General features: G+C 38.3%; 1 long non-coding RNA gene across 2 annotated transcripts; it reads right to left on the bottom strand.

The window, feature by feature from the left end:
* Window positions 1-313: 313 nt before the first annotated feature.
* LOC145554930 (uncharacterized) lies at window positions 314-10,418 on the bottom strand. 2 transcript variants are annotated; one of them, XR_014090990.1, is made up of 3 exons: window positions 8,449-10,418; window positions 7,474-7,585; window positions 314-7,333 (listed from the first exon to the last, which is right to left on the bottom strand). It is a non-coding gene; the product is annotated as an uncharacterized LOC145554930 (long non-coding RNA). The 2 variants fall into 2 exon arrangements; XR_014090989.1 differs by having other exon boundaries at window positions 314-7,585.
* Window positions 10,419-19,016: the final 8,598 nt, after the last annotated feature.

Raw genomic sequence — 19,016 nt, 5'->3', positions numbered from 1 at the left:
TTCTTTCATGTTAGAAATTTGGTTTCATCATGGCAATTAGCCCTTTCGTGTCCCGACCAATTATTCCATTAAATTAACGACTCTTCCAAGATAATACGGACGGTAATTGATTTTTTTTTTCTTGGTCTTTCGTTTTTAGCCTATTTTTTTTCTCCAGCTCTGGTGTGTGGCTGCACCTCATTTAAAGGCCTTTTCTAACATATTGCCCTCATTAGCGGTTCAGAGTGAAGTGTATGCACTAGTCCGTAGCTTCATCGGCTTACACACTCACACACAGACACACAAAGCAAATCACAATCCTAGCTGTGTAAAGTAATTTGTCAAACATTGCCTTTAATGAAATACGAGAAGGGATCTGTGACACAAAGGAGCGTTTCTTTACCCCTTTGTTGCTTCCTCTAAACCTTACCACCACCATCGCTTGTACTACCACCCAAGGGTACTATTTAAAAAAAAGAAAGAAAAAGAAAGAAAGACAGAAAGGCCCCACTTGCAGAGAAAATAGAACAGAAAAAGACTAACGTGCTAAGGAGGAGAAGAAGCAGAATGGGTGGTTGGCTGAAAAGGCAAGGAGTTGGGTGCTCGTGGAGGTGGTGGAGGGGTTAAATGAATCATTCATTAGGAGCACAGAAAGAGAGAGAGAGCAAAGGGAGAAAAAGGGAGAGGGAGAGCGATGGAGAAAAAGTGCAGCAGGAAGCAGAAGAGGAGGAAGAGGCTGTTCAAGGGGGAACGCCGTTGATTTTTCTGGCCCCGTCCGCAGAAGCAGGAGGTCGGTCGTTGGGGAGCCCAGGGGATCCAGGCCCGTCTCCTGCAGAGACCCCCCCCCCTTCACTCTCTCCTCCTCATACCCCCGGGCTGATAGGGTCGGCCTCCAGATCTCTCTAATGAAGCCCCCGGCCTCCTCAACACAGGCTGCAGAAAAAAATGTCAATGCTGCGAAAAAATGTCATGTTTTGAACGAGAGAGTTTCACCTGAGGCAATAAAATGCTCTGCTTTAATACTAAAAAAACACAACATTTTTAGCAGTTTCTATGTATGTGATACCTGATCACTTTGGTCATCTTTATTGTAAAGCAGAAACTAACTAGCAGTTTATAAAGTCTGCAACTTGAAATGAAAAATCTCAGCTCTCACAAATTTGCATTAACAGGCTTTTTTTTCCTGAAAGCTGACACAGTTTTTATGTTCATTCATTTTAGTAGATTTGTTTCTTTCTAGTGCCTCACCAGACTTAAAAAAATAATAAAACATCTTTGCTGTTGTGAGGTTTTCGTTTTAAGCTCTTCAGCATAAAACATTCTTCTAGCCTTGCAGAGACAGCTGCTCATTTGAGACTGAACAACAACAAAAATTGGCAAATGAAATAAATAAACTGAGGTTAAATTAAACTTTCCTGATCTTCATTACAGATTTATTGGCAATTTTGCGTCTTTTTCAAAATTACCAACTGCAGATAAATTTTGGGAAATATTTGTGGCGATATGCATGCCATGATGTTTCATAGTAACAGATAAAGATTTTATTGTCTTTTAATTTAGTGCTGCTTTTGTTTCTTTTGACAATAGATTTGACAGCTATCTCATAATTATTTGATTTGAACTTTTCGATTAGAAAAACATGTTTTCTTCAAATACTCTGCTCATGTGGTGTTCCACAAGGCTTAGTCCAAATACCTTCTTTATTTGAATTCTACTCTTTTGCTGCAATCATTCGGTGTTCCCAGTTTAAAATTGTTAGATCTTAAATAACAACAGATTAAGAGTTGCAACTGCATCAATTAATCCAGCATCTTTAATCTAAAAAGCAACTTGTCAACTCTCATCAGTCTGTGAACGTCTATTAAGGAACAGCCTGACATCAAGATAAAAAGATGAAATGACTCAGTTTGATTCAGTTGATTTATATAGCGTCAATTCACAACAAATGGTGTCTCAAAGCAAAAGTTTCCATTTAAGGAAACCCAGCAAATTGCATCAAGTCATTGACTTTCAGCAGTGATGAAATCAGTCACGGATTTTTCCTAATTCTTGTGTATGATCTACATCCTTCCATGCAGTAAGACAAAAATCTGCTCCGTTTCCTGCTGAAACCTTTTCATAGGAGGAATACACTCACACACACACACACGCACACACGCACCCACCCACACACACACACACACACACACGCACACACCCCCACACACACACACACACACACACACACACACACACACACACACACACACGCACACGCACACACACCCACACACACACACACACACACACTCCCGTCTTCTCCCGGAGTCTTTGATAGGTGCAGCTCCAAACAGCTGGTCTCCATCCAGGAGCCTCACATCACCACCAGGCTCATGTTAATTGAATTTCCTCAATACCAGCAGTGCTGCTATTAATCCCATTAAGAAGAATATTAATCAGGATATAATTAGATCACTGAACATGATGGGAATCGGTCGAGCCAAACAAACACAACTGTTATCAGGCTTAAAAATATGCTCATTTACAGAGCAAACCTATTGAAAATTAATTTATATATAACATGTATTTAAGAGGTTTAGCTTGATTCAACCTTTTCAATATTGTTAGGCCATATGCAGTCTTTAGTCATCAATAACAGCAGAAACATCTTCATTTCAGTCACTATCCAGAGAGATGAGAATAGGAACATAGATTGAGAATGTTTTTGAAAGAAGCTTTAGCTAAATTTGTTCCACCCAACCTGGAGTTCAACACAGATGTTATACACCACAGATTCAAATACAAATACGGTTTTCAGAAAGGTTTTCAGGATACAGATATTTCAAACGATTTTTGCATCCTCACTTTTATCTAAAACCACTGTCTGTATGTTTATTAGGTAAAATATTTTGTTTGGCTATAACACAAATAGTTTTGACACAACTGTTATCATAGTCGTGAGTATACTCATTGTGGTGTCAAAACATATTTAATTCTGTAAAACTGTGTTACTAATGTGTATTGTCCTTTACAGACACAGACTGAACACAGTTTACAAGTCTAAAAGTAAATTAGCTCCACTCATCTGCTTCTTTCTTCTCCTAAGAGCTGTAAACCATTAATTCCATCTAAACATTTTTTTCCTGTTTCTTGTGCTGCAGATGATCAAACCTGCAGCACATCAACATAAATAAAATCTATTTGCTCAGCCCATACCACTCTGCAGTTTTGTGCTGCAGGCTGCTGTCTATTAATGGATCATGGTCATGATATAATCCACTGACTGACTTAATATGCTATTGCATCAACTTTCGCTGTAGTTAACAAGGGATGGAGATTCACATCTGCAGGCAAAACTCTTCAGTCTCTCATCATTTTTTCACTCCCTTTACTGACTTTTCTCCTTATTGTAATTCCACAAATGTAGAGATATCCCCCAGACAGAGAGGCTGAGAAACCTTCTCATGGTGATTTTTTTTCTTTTAAAGCAATTTCCTTGTAGGTTTTTCAGCTCTCCTTCCTTCTCACTTTTCTGTTAAATCCCTTCAGGGAGATAGTCGAGCACTGTGGCAGCTAATTAGATTAGCAGCTAAATTAAAACTTGATTATTCCCTGGATATCCTCTGGAAATATATTTACACAGTGGCATTTAACTTTTAAAACCAAATGCTTTTCTTGAACTCTTAGCCCGCCTTACCGCAGTATCTCAGGGCTGAGTCTGCAGGGAGTGAATGTGCAGACGTACGTGTGTGTCTGTGCGTGCACGACGGCGTGCGTCTGAGTTTGCGCGGACGCTCACTGGCTTGCATACCAAAGCTAATTAAGTTCAATTAAACACTCGTTAAGTCGTTCAGAGGAGGCTAATTATGTCTGCGGCTCATAATTACATCTGCCGGGGCCTCGTTACAGGAGAACTGACTGGTTGAGGCAACCAGTGAGGTGATGTATGAAGTCATTATAACTCAAGAATTGACACTTTATTCAAATGTTAAACTTTGATTTTTGAACTTTTGTTTAGAAAGCTTAAACAAACAGCTTTCTGTTTGAATTTGACAAAGAACAAATTATCAGAAAACTGACTTAATGTGCATGATGTTGCACTAATTTCTTTATTTTTTTTCCCTTCAAAACAAATATACCTGTTTGTAACCAGCAAAGTGGGGAGGCTGGGTCAATCCTATGAATAATAGTTTTCAGAGTTTGTTTAGATTGTGGCTAAATAGAACACTGTACTATTCTGAACACTGTACTATTCTGAACACTGTACTATTCTGAACACTGTACTATTCCTCCAGAATAGTAAAGTGTTCTATTCTGAAGGAATAGCTGCATTTGCTAAACCAGTCACAGCAGCATCAGTCTGATTACAAAAAATAAGGGTAAGGTAAATAAGGGTTTTTCCAACAATTATTGAGAAGGGTGTACAGCAGAGCCCCCACTAAGTGTGGTTCAGTATTTGAGAACCTTTCTGTAACTGTATTTCCAAGATATTCACTGGGAAATTGATTTATTCATGTATTTTTTTTGTTGAGCTTGTATAAAATAAGCAGTTATGAGAGACGGTCTTGAGTATATATGGATTTTAGTTATTTGGACGCAATGATTTTGTCATGCAACTTTTAGTAAAATGAAAATAAAATCAGATTCTTTTTTTTTTTTTTTCAAAAATGACACTCCAACATTTTTACGCTTTGGGGGACACCAGTAAAATTTATGTTAAAAACAAACAGCTTGGTTGAATGAAAATAACTCAAAATCTATGATTTTCCCCGAAATTAGATTTTGATTACACAATGATATGAATAACCTGGTTTAGTCTGATGCCATTATTTGAAGCAATTTTGTCAATATTTATAAAAGAAACATAATAAAAGTAACAAAAATCCTGTGCAGTTAAAAATTATGTTTTTTAACTGAAAAACTTGCGATTACATCATCATCATTTCCCAGTGGCTCCAAATATGTGATAAATTAACATTTGCAAACCCTTTTTTTTTTTATTAGCCAAGGACATCATATTGAAACTTTTGATCAAACTTCATCCGTATTGATCGGATTGTTCAGTTTCACCCTCCGTTCTGCTTTGCTCTGTGTTTAAAACTGATGTGTGGGTGTACAGTAGAGTGCTCTGAGTGGACACCGGGCAAGCCGGGGGCAGAAAAACAAGGGGCTTCTCCATTCATAATTCACAAGGTGAAAGAGTACTGTAAGAGTGCTGGTAGGTGGTGAGGGGGGTGGATGCGAGGGAAAGGGGAGCGGAGATCCATTAATGGAGAATTCTCGCCTGATCGTAGTTTTTATGTGGTTTTCTTCATGTTTTTCCACTATAACTTCACTTTAACACGTCTGGGTTGAAACATAATAACAGAAAAACGGAGAAGAAGCCGAAAACTAATTTCTGTTAATTGCTGTAAAGATAGATGTCCAACAAATGAACTGAAATGGAAGTCTTCCCAGTCAGTACAATGCGAGAGAGAAAGAGAGAGAGAGAGAGACAGAGAGAGAGAGACAGACAGAGAGAGAGAGAGAGAGAGAGAGAGAGAGAGAGAGAGAGAAAGATGGTACAGTTCAGTGAAGTGACTGTTTTGTGTTTTTTCTCTACAAATGTGATCGAGGCTCTGACATCTCTGTGGGGAATTGGGGACACCAGGATGCTTGTATTCTCTTCAGCATCAACCTGCGCCGGCATCAGGGACATGTGAGAGTCGAGTTGGACCTTTTGCTCCGCTTAACTGCATCCATCCATCATCCATCATCCAGAACGGCTGGAGAGTATCTCAGGATAAGGTGATGCTAAAAGGGCCGTTTGTTTTTGGGATTCTGTTTGGAGTCCTCAAATGAACTAAACGTAGTAAATTCATAATGCAAAATCCACAAGAGCTTCCTGTTTTGAGGTGAGACAAGAGCTAAAGCTGTCCAATAATTTATTAGTGATGGCAGGAAAAACAGCCACTACAGAGAAAAGAGATGCATTTCAAATTTAGCTTAAAGATGCATACGTTCATATTTCATAATTACTACAATCTAAACACAGACTTGACCTCAGCTGCTGATGTGGATATGTTTTATAATGTCACGGGAAAGATCACTGCTTCCTACTTTGAAGAAAAAAAAAATAGAAATACACCAGAACTGGGTCCAGGATTACATCATACGAGCAAAAATCTAACACAACGCCAATGGTAGCAATCGGAAGTTCAAAATGTTTGTTTGTTGTTTTGTTTTCTTTTAAATCATGTAAAGCACTTTGAATTGCCCTGTTACTGAAATGTGTTATACAAATAAAACTGCCTTGCCTAAAGCTTTAATTCAGCACAAGAAAGATCTCAAGATATTTAGCAAGATTAAATGGTCAATTTCTCATTCAGTTAAATACAATACAGCTCAGACTCAGTTCAGTTTATATAATGCAATCCAGTCACACAGACAGATTTTGTGTTTTTTGACCCCAGAAAGTCTGGGGTCAAAAAATTGTAGCATTTGTTATATCTTCAGGAATCCAGACCCTTTGAAAAACCTGTTCCCCACCTTGCCTGTAGGGGTGCTGCACCAATATCTGCTGAAGGAAATAATACAAATACCTCTGAAGAAGACGCTGAGAGCAACTTCTGCTAAATGTAAATCGAGGGGCGTCAGAGTTCAGCGGATGAAGGATTTTTCTTTTGTGATTGAGCCATTTCTCTTGATTTCTCCTGCTAGCTCTAGAATCTAGAGTCCACTTCCTGCTTTAGGAACGCTCTTCAATCTGTTCACATATGCATTCGTACCAAACCAGATTTCTTCAATCGAACTGAGCCCTAGGGTTTTACAAGGAAAAAATGTGCAGACTGAAAATGTGTTTTTTTCAGTCTGCATCAGAATTCAGTCATGCATTAGTACATCCCCAAACGAACCAGACTTTCTAGGCAAATGGATCCCATTAAAGTCCTTCAATTGCTCCATGGAACTGTAACTGAGCTAAGACAAAAGACTAAATGGCAGCAACACCTCCATCAGTGGCACAAACATAGAAAGAGACACAACTAAGCTTGGAAGCTATGGGCCAGGTGCACCTTCTATGCAAAGAAAACAAAGAGAGAGTTGTGGGAACTAACTGAGCATAAATCCAGAGATAGCTAAGGGCACACACACATACACACACACATAGCTGTCCTATGTGCGGCCCTCAGTCTGTCTGTCAGACTGAGTCTCGGCCCTCTCATTGATTCCCGCTCACTGACGTTCCCACCGGTCTTGTCCTTTAAAGCGCGCCCTGTTAGGACGTTCGCAGGCGCGTGTAACTCCACGCGTGTTCCCGACTTACTTCCACAAATTATCCACATGGCTGGACTCGGAGCACTAACGCTCAGCCATGATTTCTGTTACTCAGGCAGCTCTGTGGGGAGAGACGAGAGGGACGGAGACAACTCAGCGCTCTGCTCAGAGGGTAGAGTTCAAGAGAGTCACGGCAGAATGAGTGTGTGCATCTGTGAACGTGTGTGTTCATTATTTAGCTTCCCAGTAATCTTTTCCTACCCGGTCGTTTGCCTTCAATCTCTTCTTTACCTCCTCAGCTCATCACAAAGTGCTCCTCTACAGAGGCTATAAAGTATTCACACCCTTTGGATGTTTTGTCTTTTCATTACTTCTGTAAAGCAATCAACAAAACTAGGCTTTTTTAACTTAACACCTAAAAAAACAGCCCTTTAATGTCAAAGTGAAAACTGATTTCAACAAAATAACAATAACTTAATAAAAATATTTAAGATGAAATATTTATTTGCGTAAATATTCAACCACTGAAAAGTGACAAATTCAACTGAGGTCCAGCCAATTGGTGCCAACTGTCTCACAATGAACTGAATGGAGATCAGCGGAGTGCAGTGTGTGTACAGTAGTATAAAGACACATGTCTGGAAGGTACATTTAATGGTTTATCAGTATCCATGGCGACCAGTACAGCATGAAAACTGCAGCGTCCAGATGTGCAAACCTGGCAGAGACCTAGAGATACATGTACTAGATGCTAACCTAAAGGGGGTGAATATCTATGCAATCACTTATTTTGCTGTTTATGTTACAGATTGTATCTGTTTTTTATCTGTTTTTATCTTAATTAAGTGAAGCACTTTGAAATGCCTTGCTGCTGAAATGTGCTATACAAATAAAATTTGATTGATTGATTATTTATTTAAATTAAAATCTGTAACATAAACAACAGTGTTCAGTTTGACATTAAATACGTTTTTTTGTAATTTTTCTTTGTTAAAAAAAGCCACAGTTCGTTAATCATGACTGATTTGTAAAAGCAATAAAAGACTAAAACATTGAAGGAGGTGAATACTTTTTACAGGCACTGAATAAAAGAAAAAGAAAAGTTTCAATTGTTTTCATATTTATCTATTAGCTTGACAAGTGACTAAAATGTTAGTCTCTTCTTCAACTAATTAATATCAAGACATAAAGTGTCATTAGTAATATTTCAATCATTGGAACAAAAATTGCACTCACTACAGACTTAGAAAGCTCCCGTTCTTCTTCTCCACCTCTTGGCTTCCACCTGACTCGCTTCCTGCTCTTCTTCTCCACCTCCAACCCCAAGAGGATGTTTCATGCTGGCCATGCTCGTTTCTTTTCTTTTTTTTTCCTTTTCTTTTTTTACGTGCCATTGGCTTCGCCGTGTTACAGTTCTGTCTGCAGTCTCCTGCATCATTTAACAGAATCCTCCCAAAGCGGGACAGGAGACAGGTAGAAGAAGAAGAAAACAAGGCGGGGAGGGATGAGGTGAGGAGGGGCCGAGTGAGGCCACAGGGATGGAGACAATAACAAAAGAAGACAAAACGAAAGACAAGAGGTGGAGAGCGGGGCAAAGGGAAAAAAAATAACATCACCTTAGTTTGGGGAAAATAATCTGCCACTGCGATCAAACATTTTCTCACACTGCCTTTGCTGGAGTACAACTTCAATAAATTGGCAAAAATACTGGATAGTAATGAACATATCAAAAAATTTGAAAAATATTTTATATATTTATGTACATGTTTATTCCCTACATTATTTCATATACAGTGTAACATAGAGGAATACAAACATGTGAAATTATTTTGTTTTTGAAATATGCTGAGTAGAACCGTCACGACATTACATTTTTCTGGATGATAAATTGCCTCCGCACTAATTGCAATAAATGATATTATTGTTGTTTTGAGATAATTTTCAATTAATAAAATAATAATGGAATGAAAGTTCGCCCAATCAAAGATCAATAAACTTTGATTTTGTAAAGAACACTTAACATTGGAACTGGAGGATATTTTCAATAGCCAAAAAATGAAACTGAGGGATAAAATGGAAATAAAAACCACACACAAACAAAACTATAAATAAAATGAATTCTAAAGTCTCTGTAAACAAAAGTGCCCTTCATAAAACATTAAATGAACATCAGATGAGATTTTTGAGCTCATTTTAATTTATCAGTAATTATTTCATTTATTTCCTATTGTAACTGTCTTAATGCACAGAGCCGCCTGCAATGTGTTGTGTTGATTTCCCTGCAGCCGCAAACTAAAACTGAGAAGAGACACATTAGTCTTTCCTGCTGGCGGAAATCATATGACTATTTAAATCTTTATTTTATAAGGTTGTTATGACCTGAAAAGTTATACTGAAATCCTTAATGCCATAAAAGGTATTTGATATTACAGCTTCCTTGTTTGAGTGTGCTTTAGTTTGATGGCCAGCTCCACATTTGTTGTGCTTTTGTGGATGTGACGTGATTTTCTGGCGGAAAACATTCTTTCTTGCTGATAAGATTGATAAACCTCAGGGTTATTAGAGCTCCCACTTTCAAATCCTAATCTTTTATTTTACCAGTGATGACTGTTTTTGATGTCTGGGTGTGTTTCCTGTCCTTCTCATGTTCACCAGTAGCTCATGTGAATCATTTACCAGATAGCATAGCTCTCTGTGTTAAAATCACATTTAAAAACATTTCTCTGTGGAGAAGCTGCCCTTTCTCTCTACATATGTCCCCACAATATTATGATTCATCCTCTCTGCTCCTCATCGCCTAAATGTTTCAGCAAACGACACAAGTGCAAGAGTTACTAATTCATCCAGCTTTTAGACTTTTGGGTGGCGGTTGTTGCTCTTGGTAGAGCTCAGTGGGATGTTTCCTGGTTGTGATGACAGCCCAGGAGGAAAAAGTCTTTTTTATATATGTGAATATGATCTTCCACACACCTTCTCTGCTGTGAGGAGGGTAAGTTATCCCTACAGCTGCCCTTGAATCATTCATCCTGCTCAGTCTGCAGGATGGATGCTTCACGCGATTGAAACGTAAAGCTGGACAGAAGTGAAAAGGAATTCACTCTACAGATTTATGTTATTACAAAGAAGCATTGCATTGTGATGTTGATGTAAAGTGACACATTTTTAATAATGAAAAAAAAAAACTAAAAAATTGTGTCATGCATTTGTATTCCTTTACTCTGGTACCCCTAAATATGTGGCTCTTTAGAAGTTTCTCTGTTGCTCCTAATAGCTTTAGTCAAAAATAGTAAAGGACTGACCAAGGCTACAAAAGGTAAAGGAAAGGAATAATATTTCAAAGGAAATATTAGTTCTAGTAGCTTTTTCTAGATATTTTCATGAAATATATATATATATATATATATATATATATATATATATATATATATATATATATATATATATATATATATATATATATATATATATATATATATATATATATATATATATATATATATTTGTGTGTGTGTGTGTATAGCATTTCCACAAGAATAACAGTAATAATATATTTATGAATAGGTTTTAAGATTCTTAAAAATCTTTTTTAAAAAAGTAAATAAAATAGAGTCGGCTCTAAACAAGTTTTATTTAACTTTATTGAAGGCAGAAATGGCTCCTTGCCCTGCAAAGGTTCCTGACCCCTGACCTAAACATACTCGTACAGCCAGAGATACAATGTGATGGTTTAGATCATATTTATGGGTTACAATGGTCTAGTGAAAGTATAGGCCTGAATCCAATTGAGAATCTGGGGAAAGACTTAAAAACTGTTCTTCACAGATCATCTTTTCCCAATTTGACTGAGGCTAGGCTATTTTAGTTTCATTTCAGCTTCTGTGTTGGTCTAAAACATTAAAATCATAATAAATCATAATAAAAAGTGCAACGATAACATTGAAGCTCGTGGGTGAAGTTCAATTTACTAATCTTATAATTAATCCTATCATCACTCTTCCCACTGTAAGTACCTCTGGTTTTCAATTCATGTGTCAGATCTGTGTTTTCTGGGTTTTGTGTGCTGCTTTTGGCCATTAACTAGCTTTTATTATCATTTTCCATCATATTTCTCACCCTGACTTTATGTTTTTTCCTCATAGACTAATTAGACGCATTATTTGACTCAGTTCAGAGAAAAATGTCCAATATTCATGTTGTTTGGAGACAGAAGGCTGGAGTCAGGAGAGCAAAGTTAGATACACAACAGAAGTGCTGCCGTCAATACAGAAATAATCTCACTGGTTGATTAAAAAAAGCAGAAAAGGCTGAATCTACTCATCCACTGTGAAAGCAAAGGCAGAAATGATTCCAGTCAATAAATTATTCACAGCTAATTTTAATTTTCTGTGCTGCAATTTCCACTCATGTTAATGTTCTTTCCTATCGAAGAAATGCTAACGGTGTTAACTCGCTCTGCAAGAACAAAACACGTGTATCGGCTATCAAAAGTTAAACTATAAGGTGATGATAAAACCAAAGCAGGAAATAAATAAGAAGGTGATTCAGTCAAGAACAAAAACACAGTTTATGTGAGATTAGCAGCGATGCAGAAGGGTTGCACCACACCTGGCAAAGGGTCAGCAAAGCACTCTGCACCCATAACCAGGTTAATGGGTAGGTGGAGTGTGAGAGGTAGGAGGGGAGTGTCAGATGGAGCTGATGGGACAAGTGGTGGAGATGGAGAAAAGGGAGGAGGGGGATGTTTTTGAGAAAATCTTAAGAGTAAAGTAAAGAAAGAGGGAGAAAATATGAGATTTATTTATTTATTTTTTCTGGCTCGCTGTCATCTCCTCCTCCACCGCTTGTTTTAATCCGACTAAATAGGATAACCTGCTCTTCATAAAAAATGAATGCCACTTCATTTGGCGGGACCTGCCGACAGAAGCCCCCTCCCCCAAGAGGCCACGGCCAGCCGAGTTCGGGGGCTTCGTGACTACCAAACCAAATCACCGGCCATAATTAATTACCTCCTGCATCCACACACACGTTGCGTACACACACAACGCTGCCAGCTCATTCCAAGGCATCTCCACGCCAAACTCCACACTCAAGAATCTTAGAGGAGTGACCGCAAATATGGTAAATAGTTGAGATTGAGAAGACCCAGAGAAAGGTAAGAAGAGGAAAAAGAGGGTGATGTGGGGCGAAGAAAGCCAGTGCTTGGTAGGCAAAATGAGCGGCTTTTTAGCCAATCACGCGGGGGAGTTTGTCAAGCAGGAGATTGCAGTCTAAAATATTAATGTGTCCCTCCTGCTTCCCCCCAACCCCCACGTCTCCTCCCAAGACTGAGCGAGCCAGCTCTTGGAAGGGACACTCGGCCGTCAATATTTCATGAGCCAGGGCCCGGCCCAGACGCAGGCAGGCACAGCTGGGCCGCCCGCCCCTTTAACGCTACATGCATCAGCCATCCCTGCCTTTAATGTAGCCAGCGCTAGTGGAGGGGAAAGCTAGGGTGAGAGAGGTGGGAGGTTAAGGAGTGGGGGGCGGGGGCAGAAGGATGAGAGGTTGGTGTAGTCAGAACATTTGGTGCAGGAATTGGGGGAAATGAAGAGAGTGCTGTCATGGAAGAGTGACTTCTTCCTTGTTTAAAGAGAGACAAGAGGGACATCTTACTGCAAAAACACAAAATTGATTGGATCTTTGGTTTGGATGATGTAGTTTGTTTTTGAGTTTTGTCGTTATTTATGTTAGTCTCTTATCTATATTAGTTCTTCCTTGTTTCTAATTTTACTTTAGTTCCTACTTAGTAGTTCTAGTTACATTTATTTCTTACGTCTAGTCCTTTCTTAGTTACTATAGTTTTATTATGTTTCTTTGTCTAGTTATTTGGTTAGATTCATTCCCTCGCCCCGTGTCACTTCCTCTTCCTCTCTCTCCTCAGTCTGCCTTTTGTTCTGTGCCCACACCTGGAATCCATTCAGTCTTCCTGTAAGTAAGCACCTCTCTCCTCTCAGTCCTCGCTGGCTCTTCCTGTTAAACCCCGTTACTGCCCCATGTGTACTCCCTGTACCTCCTTGCTTGTTTCTCTGTGGATTCTGGTTTTTGTTCTGCCCTGGCTCCCTGTGGTTTTTGTAAGTTTGCATTTTCACCATTTTCATTAAATCTTCAAATTCACTTGATGCCTCAACATCCATGCATATGGATCCACTACAACCTCCACACAACATGACAACAATCTTACAAATTATTTTTGGTCTAGTTTCTAGTGAAAATATCTTAGTCACTTGAAAAAATGCAATATTAACTTACAAGTAAGATAGTTTTAGGTAAATAATTCCTTAATATTGACCATAAAATGTATCACCTCCATTGTTCTTTCCATTATAAGACATTGTTCCCATGTAATAAGTGAAATAATCTGTCAGTGAAACTAGTACTTTTTATTATTATTGACTTAAAACAGGCTCCTATATCTTGCTGAAAAGTTATTTGTAAGCTAATTTTGTCTCATTTCAAGTGTACACTTGAAATGTACAAATATATTAGTAGTAAGATATTTGCTCGAGAAACTTCACCAAAAATGCTTATCGTGTTTTTGCATCTCTTAAGAACACCTTCAGTTCAGCTTCTCCTAATTTTGTTGATCATTATTCAGTTAAAAACAAAATAATATGCTGTTTCTCAGATAATAACTCCAGTCAGGGAGGCCTATGACCTTGCATGTGAAGGGAAAACTGAGTTGAAGGAAAACTTGGAGGTTAGCGGTATGTCTTAGGCTAGTACTGTCTGAACATTAGATGGAAGAATTTGAGAAAATAAAGAAAGTGGTGTCATGGGGGAATGACAAAAGGGACATTTACTGCAAAAGCACAAAATCTTACCAAGTATTTTGTCCTGTTTCTAGTGCAAATATCTTGGTACGCTTGAAATAAGACAAAACTAACTTACAAGTAACTTTTTAGCAATATATAGGAGTTTGTTTCAGGTCAATCATTAAGGAATGATTGACCTGAAACAATCATTGACCTGAAACCTGAGCTCTCAGTGTATCAGAATTCTGAGAGAAAAAGTCAGAATTCCGTTTTAGTGGCTTTGAAAATAATGGGAAGGGAAAATAAAGTGATTCCCTTACTAAGGGCCAAACTGACCAACACACAGGCACATGCAGAGGGTGGAGCTGGGTGTGCTTGAGCACCTGCCCTTTTTGTTCCTTGCCCCCAAGTGCCCTTTTGGTCAATGTTTATTATTTTTTTATTTTATTTTATTTTTTTATTATTATTTTGTAAGCCTTCTTGTGACACATAACATGTACTAAAATTATATATATATATATGTATATATATATATATATATATATATATATATATATATATATATATATATATATATATATATATATATATAATTATTATTTTTTTATAACATAATAAGCCGGTCACCTTGTTACCTTTGACCTTTTGCCCGTGACGCATGACGCAGTTGCCTCTCGCGCAGACATTAGGCTGTTGGTGTGCTATAAGCTAGCTGCTAGCTAACAACTTTGCTAGCAAAGCAAGATAACAAAAAAGCTTCTCCCCTGTTATCTTTAATGATATCAGTCATTCTTCATTATCGCTTATGCAATAAGGGCACATCGCCCGTCCAAAACCGATCACCTCCTTAATGGATATATGTCCGATCTTCTGATTTCCTTTGCTGCATAATGTACATTACATTTATTCTAGCGTTAGGTAAATGTATCTTGAAGGAAAATAGCACTTAAATAAAAGTCCAACAAGGATATTCATTTAGAATTAAAAATAACTCACCCTGAATTACCATGATAGATATAATGAATGTAATAAAAGTGTGTCATTAATGAAGGGGAAAAACTCAACCCAGACTTTAAGTAAGTTTAGGGTCTGGTTCACAGAGTATGAAGTTACAATTTTTTTCCCAATTATTCAATGGAAAAAAAAAAACTAACCTCAGTTAAGTAAAATAAAATTGTAATCAAAACTTTTGAAATTGTAATGATTTCTTTTTTAAAAAACAAATTGTTTTGTTTAAAAAACTTTTTAATTAAATAACTAATTTTTGTCTTATGAACATAAAAAGTTATTTGCCAAACATAAACTTTTATTTTCACACATCAGAAATATTTTGTTGTGATTTTGGGTCACAAGCAAAACTTTGAGTCAAACAAAAACTTAGAATATTAAGAAAATATTTCTGACAAGGGCAAATAAGTTTGTTTTGCAAAAAAAAAAAAATCACTTCATGAGACAAATGTGTGATTTAAATGTTTAAAAAAGTTTTTTAAGCAAAACTCAGTAGGCTTTTCTCATGGTGACATGCATTAACAATACAATTTTTACTTTTTTTTTTTTTCTGCAGTTCCACCTTAAAGTTTGATGCAGCTCTGCTTTCCTGAATGGACCATCTTCATCTCCACTGCAGCAAACAAGCAGTTCTTTTTTTATAGTTTACAGTCCACTAAAAAGTTGCATTGTGCCCTTGTTTATATTTTTAATAGTGTAATTATGTAAAGACAAAATATGTCTGGTGGTCCAGCTCTGATTTAGATATTGCGGGTTTGAATATTGCAATACTTTCCTATAACAAAATGCAGAAAGAGATTAATAAAATATCTACATATGCATAGTGTTATGCTCTATATGGAGATGTTCGTAAGCTTTGATTGTACATGTCACAATTTTGTAATGTATCATTGTTTATTAAACTTTGAAAGCTCAGAGGCTTTAATATTCTGTCCTGTAATACGGTTGGATGGGCCCTTTTTTTTTTGAGCACCTGCCCCTTTAGTGGTCACTGCACTGGCCTGAGACTCATGGTCCACAAAGACATAAAACACAATAACACATAAAAAATAAAGACCAAATTTTAGATTGTCATGCTGCTCTAAATTGGCATTGCTGGAGGATATTTGACATCTATTTTATTACTATTGTTTTTTTTTAATTTTCCAAATATTTGCCCAGTCGTAATTTTTGTCATATCTATCTATCCTCAGCATAGTTCTATTGTGCGTATTTTGGATTTATAAGCTGAGCACAGGGCGCCTGGGGCTGTACGCACTGTGTGGACCTTGAGATTTTCCTAAAATACAAAAGTATAATTTTGAAATTTTTAATTATCTAATCCTCTTTACTATTAACTTTTAGGAGAAAAAAAGATCTATTGTGTCAAAACATCTTGTACGTAGCGAGTCTGTGTGAGTCCGTGGAGGTGGGAACAAAGCCTAAATCTTATTGGTGAGTTTACTTTAGTAAATTTGGCTGCTTGGCGCTTATATTGTTAGTTAAAAATGAATGAGCGGAGTCTGAATTCTCCCGTAGTTCTAAGAGCGTCGTTTGGATCCTGCCAGAGCTTTTGGTTCTGGCGGGTCGCCGGTTTATGAGCTATCGATAGATAGATAGATAGATACACACACACGCACATATCTATATATATGCATATACATATTTATTTATATATATATTTACATTATATAATTTATATATAAACTATATATTTATATATAGAAATATATATTTATTCTTTTATTTATATATTCTTTTATTTCTTATTATGTCTGATATCTATCTATCTATCTATCTATCTATCTATCTATCTATCTATCTATCTATCTATCTATCTATCTATCTATCTATCTATCTATCTATCTATCTATCTATCTATCTATCTATCTATCTATCTATCTATCTATCTATCTATCTATCTATCTATCTATCTATCTATCTATCTATCTATCTATCTATCTATCTATCTATCTATCTATCTATCTATCTATCTATCTATCTATCTATCTATCTATCTATCTATCTATCTATCTATCTATCTATCTATCTATCTATCTTTTAGATGTGTCTCTGCTCAAACACACCTGGATCAAATAAACTGCTCATTTCCAGCCTATTGCAGAGAGGAATTAATGCTGGTGAAGAAATTCAAACATTTTGGAGCAGAGGTGATTCTAAAAGTTGCAGGATGGTAGCCCTTAAGGACTGGAGTTGGTGACCCCTGGCCTACTGGATCATTTCAGTGGAGATTTCAGACTGTGGCAGGAAGCCGGAGTGCCCGGAGAGAAACCTGCAAACAGGAAACCTGTCAAATCTTTTTACATTTTGTCCCATAAATTTAAATCAGACACGTTTGGTCCCAGTCAGATTCCTCCAACCTCAAAATGATTACTAATTAGATCTTCTAGGGTTCTTTTCTTCTTCCAATGTTAATATTTGTAGCTCCTCTCCAAAGGGCCCTTTGTCTTCTTCCAGAGGAGGGGCTGGAGAAACTAACCTCTGGTGTCTGATCATCCCTTCTCGTACATGTAAATGAAACCGTTGTTGAGCATGTCTTCACTGCAGTCGCTGTCTGCAGTGAAGACATGCTCGTTGTCTGCCTTCACGGTTCGTTCTCCCTTCATTAAGTAACAGTAAATGTCTGTCTGCTTTAGATCCCCACAGATAACGGAGGACAGGTGGTACGTCTCCGTCCCACATTCTGCAGGCACATTGATGGTCTGAGTGGCTTTTGTTTGGTATTCCCTGGTAAACCTATGCAGAAAAAACACCAGGACCTTGTTATCGGCCAGGCAGTGTTTCTTCTGCCAGGGTGACCCGCAGCCTGAACAACGGCGTTTGCAAGCCAAATCCAACCAGTATTCAAGCAGTATAGATATACTGGTTGAAAATAACACTGGTGGAAGGGCAATCATGGCGCCGTCGTTCAGGAGCCTGAGGGAAGTGGCTCCACAGTTAGAGCAAGAGTCGTTGTCATACAACTCTCTATCTGTGTCGCCGCCAAACGAATCCAGCCAGACCAGCACAGACTCCAGCAAACGTTTGACGTCGAAATCCTTTCCCACGCCTGATGGCATCTCCTTCTCCCTCAGCTCCATCAGAACTGGGGAAAGGTCTTCCTGACTAAAATGTTTGCCGGGCTGACGGACAGCTGAGAGGAGGAGACTCCCACAGCAGGGGATGGACGATGCCTCCAGAAAAACCCTTTCCTGAGCGAGACACCGCTTGGTGACGCTCAAGTTTAGGATGCTCTGGAATGCAGCGTTCACCCAGCTGTTCTGGAGCTCATTGGAGAACTTGAAGAAGTTCTCCTCCGCTTGTCCTGGTCCTGCAGATGTCGTCCCTACATCTGTCAGATCTGAGCCAACGCTATCTACTGAATTAACGTTAGGGGAACAGGAAACCTCGACAGCAACAGAGATATTTACATTTAGAGGAGGTTTTCCGGACAAACAAGCAACTCTGTTGTGTTCTGAAATACAACGTTCCCCGTCCGGGGAACGTTGTATTTCAAAGGATCCTGAGAAAATGGCCTTCAGAGGACTCTCCTGGAAGGCTGGGACCAGCGAAACCAAAGCTTTGGCTGTCACTTCAACCACAGCTTTGGCTGCGAGATCAGCCGCAGACCAATCTTCCCCAGCCGGGTCAGATTTTTCTGCGACTGCCGTCTCACCCTCACGTTGTACCATCGTTTCTGAACAAACCTCCCCAGCCGGGTCGGTTTGTCCAGAGACAGTACCATCGTCCTCTGTACTGTCTTGTTCAGAGGACGAGATGGAGTCCAAGGTCCCAACATCCAGCGCCTTTTCAGAACAAACCTCCCCAGCCGGGTCGGTTTGTTCTTTAGAACTGGATGGAAATCCTTTCCAAAACAGATCGTCCTCTTCATCCTGATCGTTTTCTTTGTTGCAGTCCTTACCTGGAAAAAAACGATCGCACACTTTTTTCATCCCAGTCGTCACGGCATATCCGATGCCCCAACCGACCGGGAATATCAGGGGAACAAGCGCCGTTGCAAAACTG

The sequence above is a fragment of the Poecilia reticulata genome, chromosome 14, assembly GCF_904066995.2.
Source record: "Poecilia reticulata chromosome 14, P_reticulata-male-v2, whole genome shotgun sequence".
Lineage (NCBI taxonomy): Eukaryota > Metazoa > Chordata > Actinopteri > Cyprinodontiformes > Poeciliidae > Poecilia > Poecilia reticulata.
Note: the sequence above shows the minus strand (reverse complement) of the source record. Positions and strands in the feature narration are given on the sequence as shown.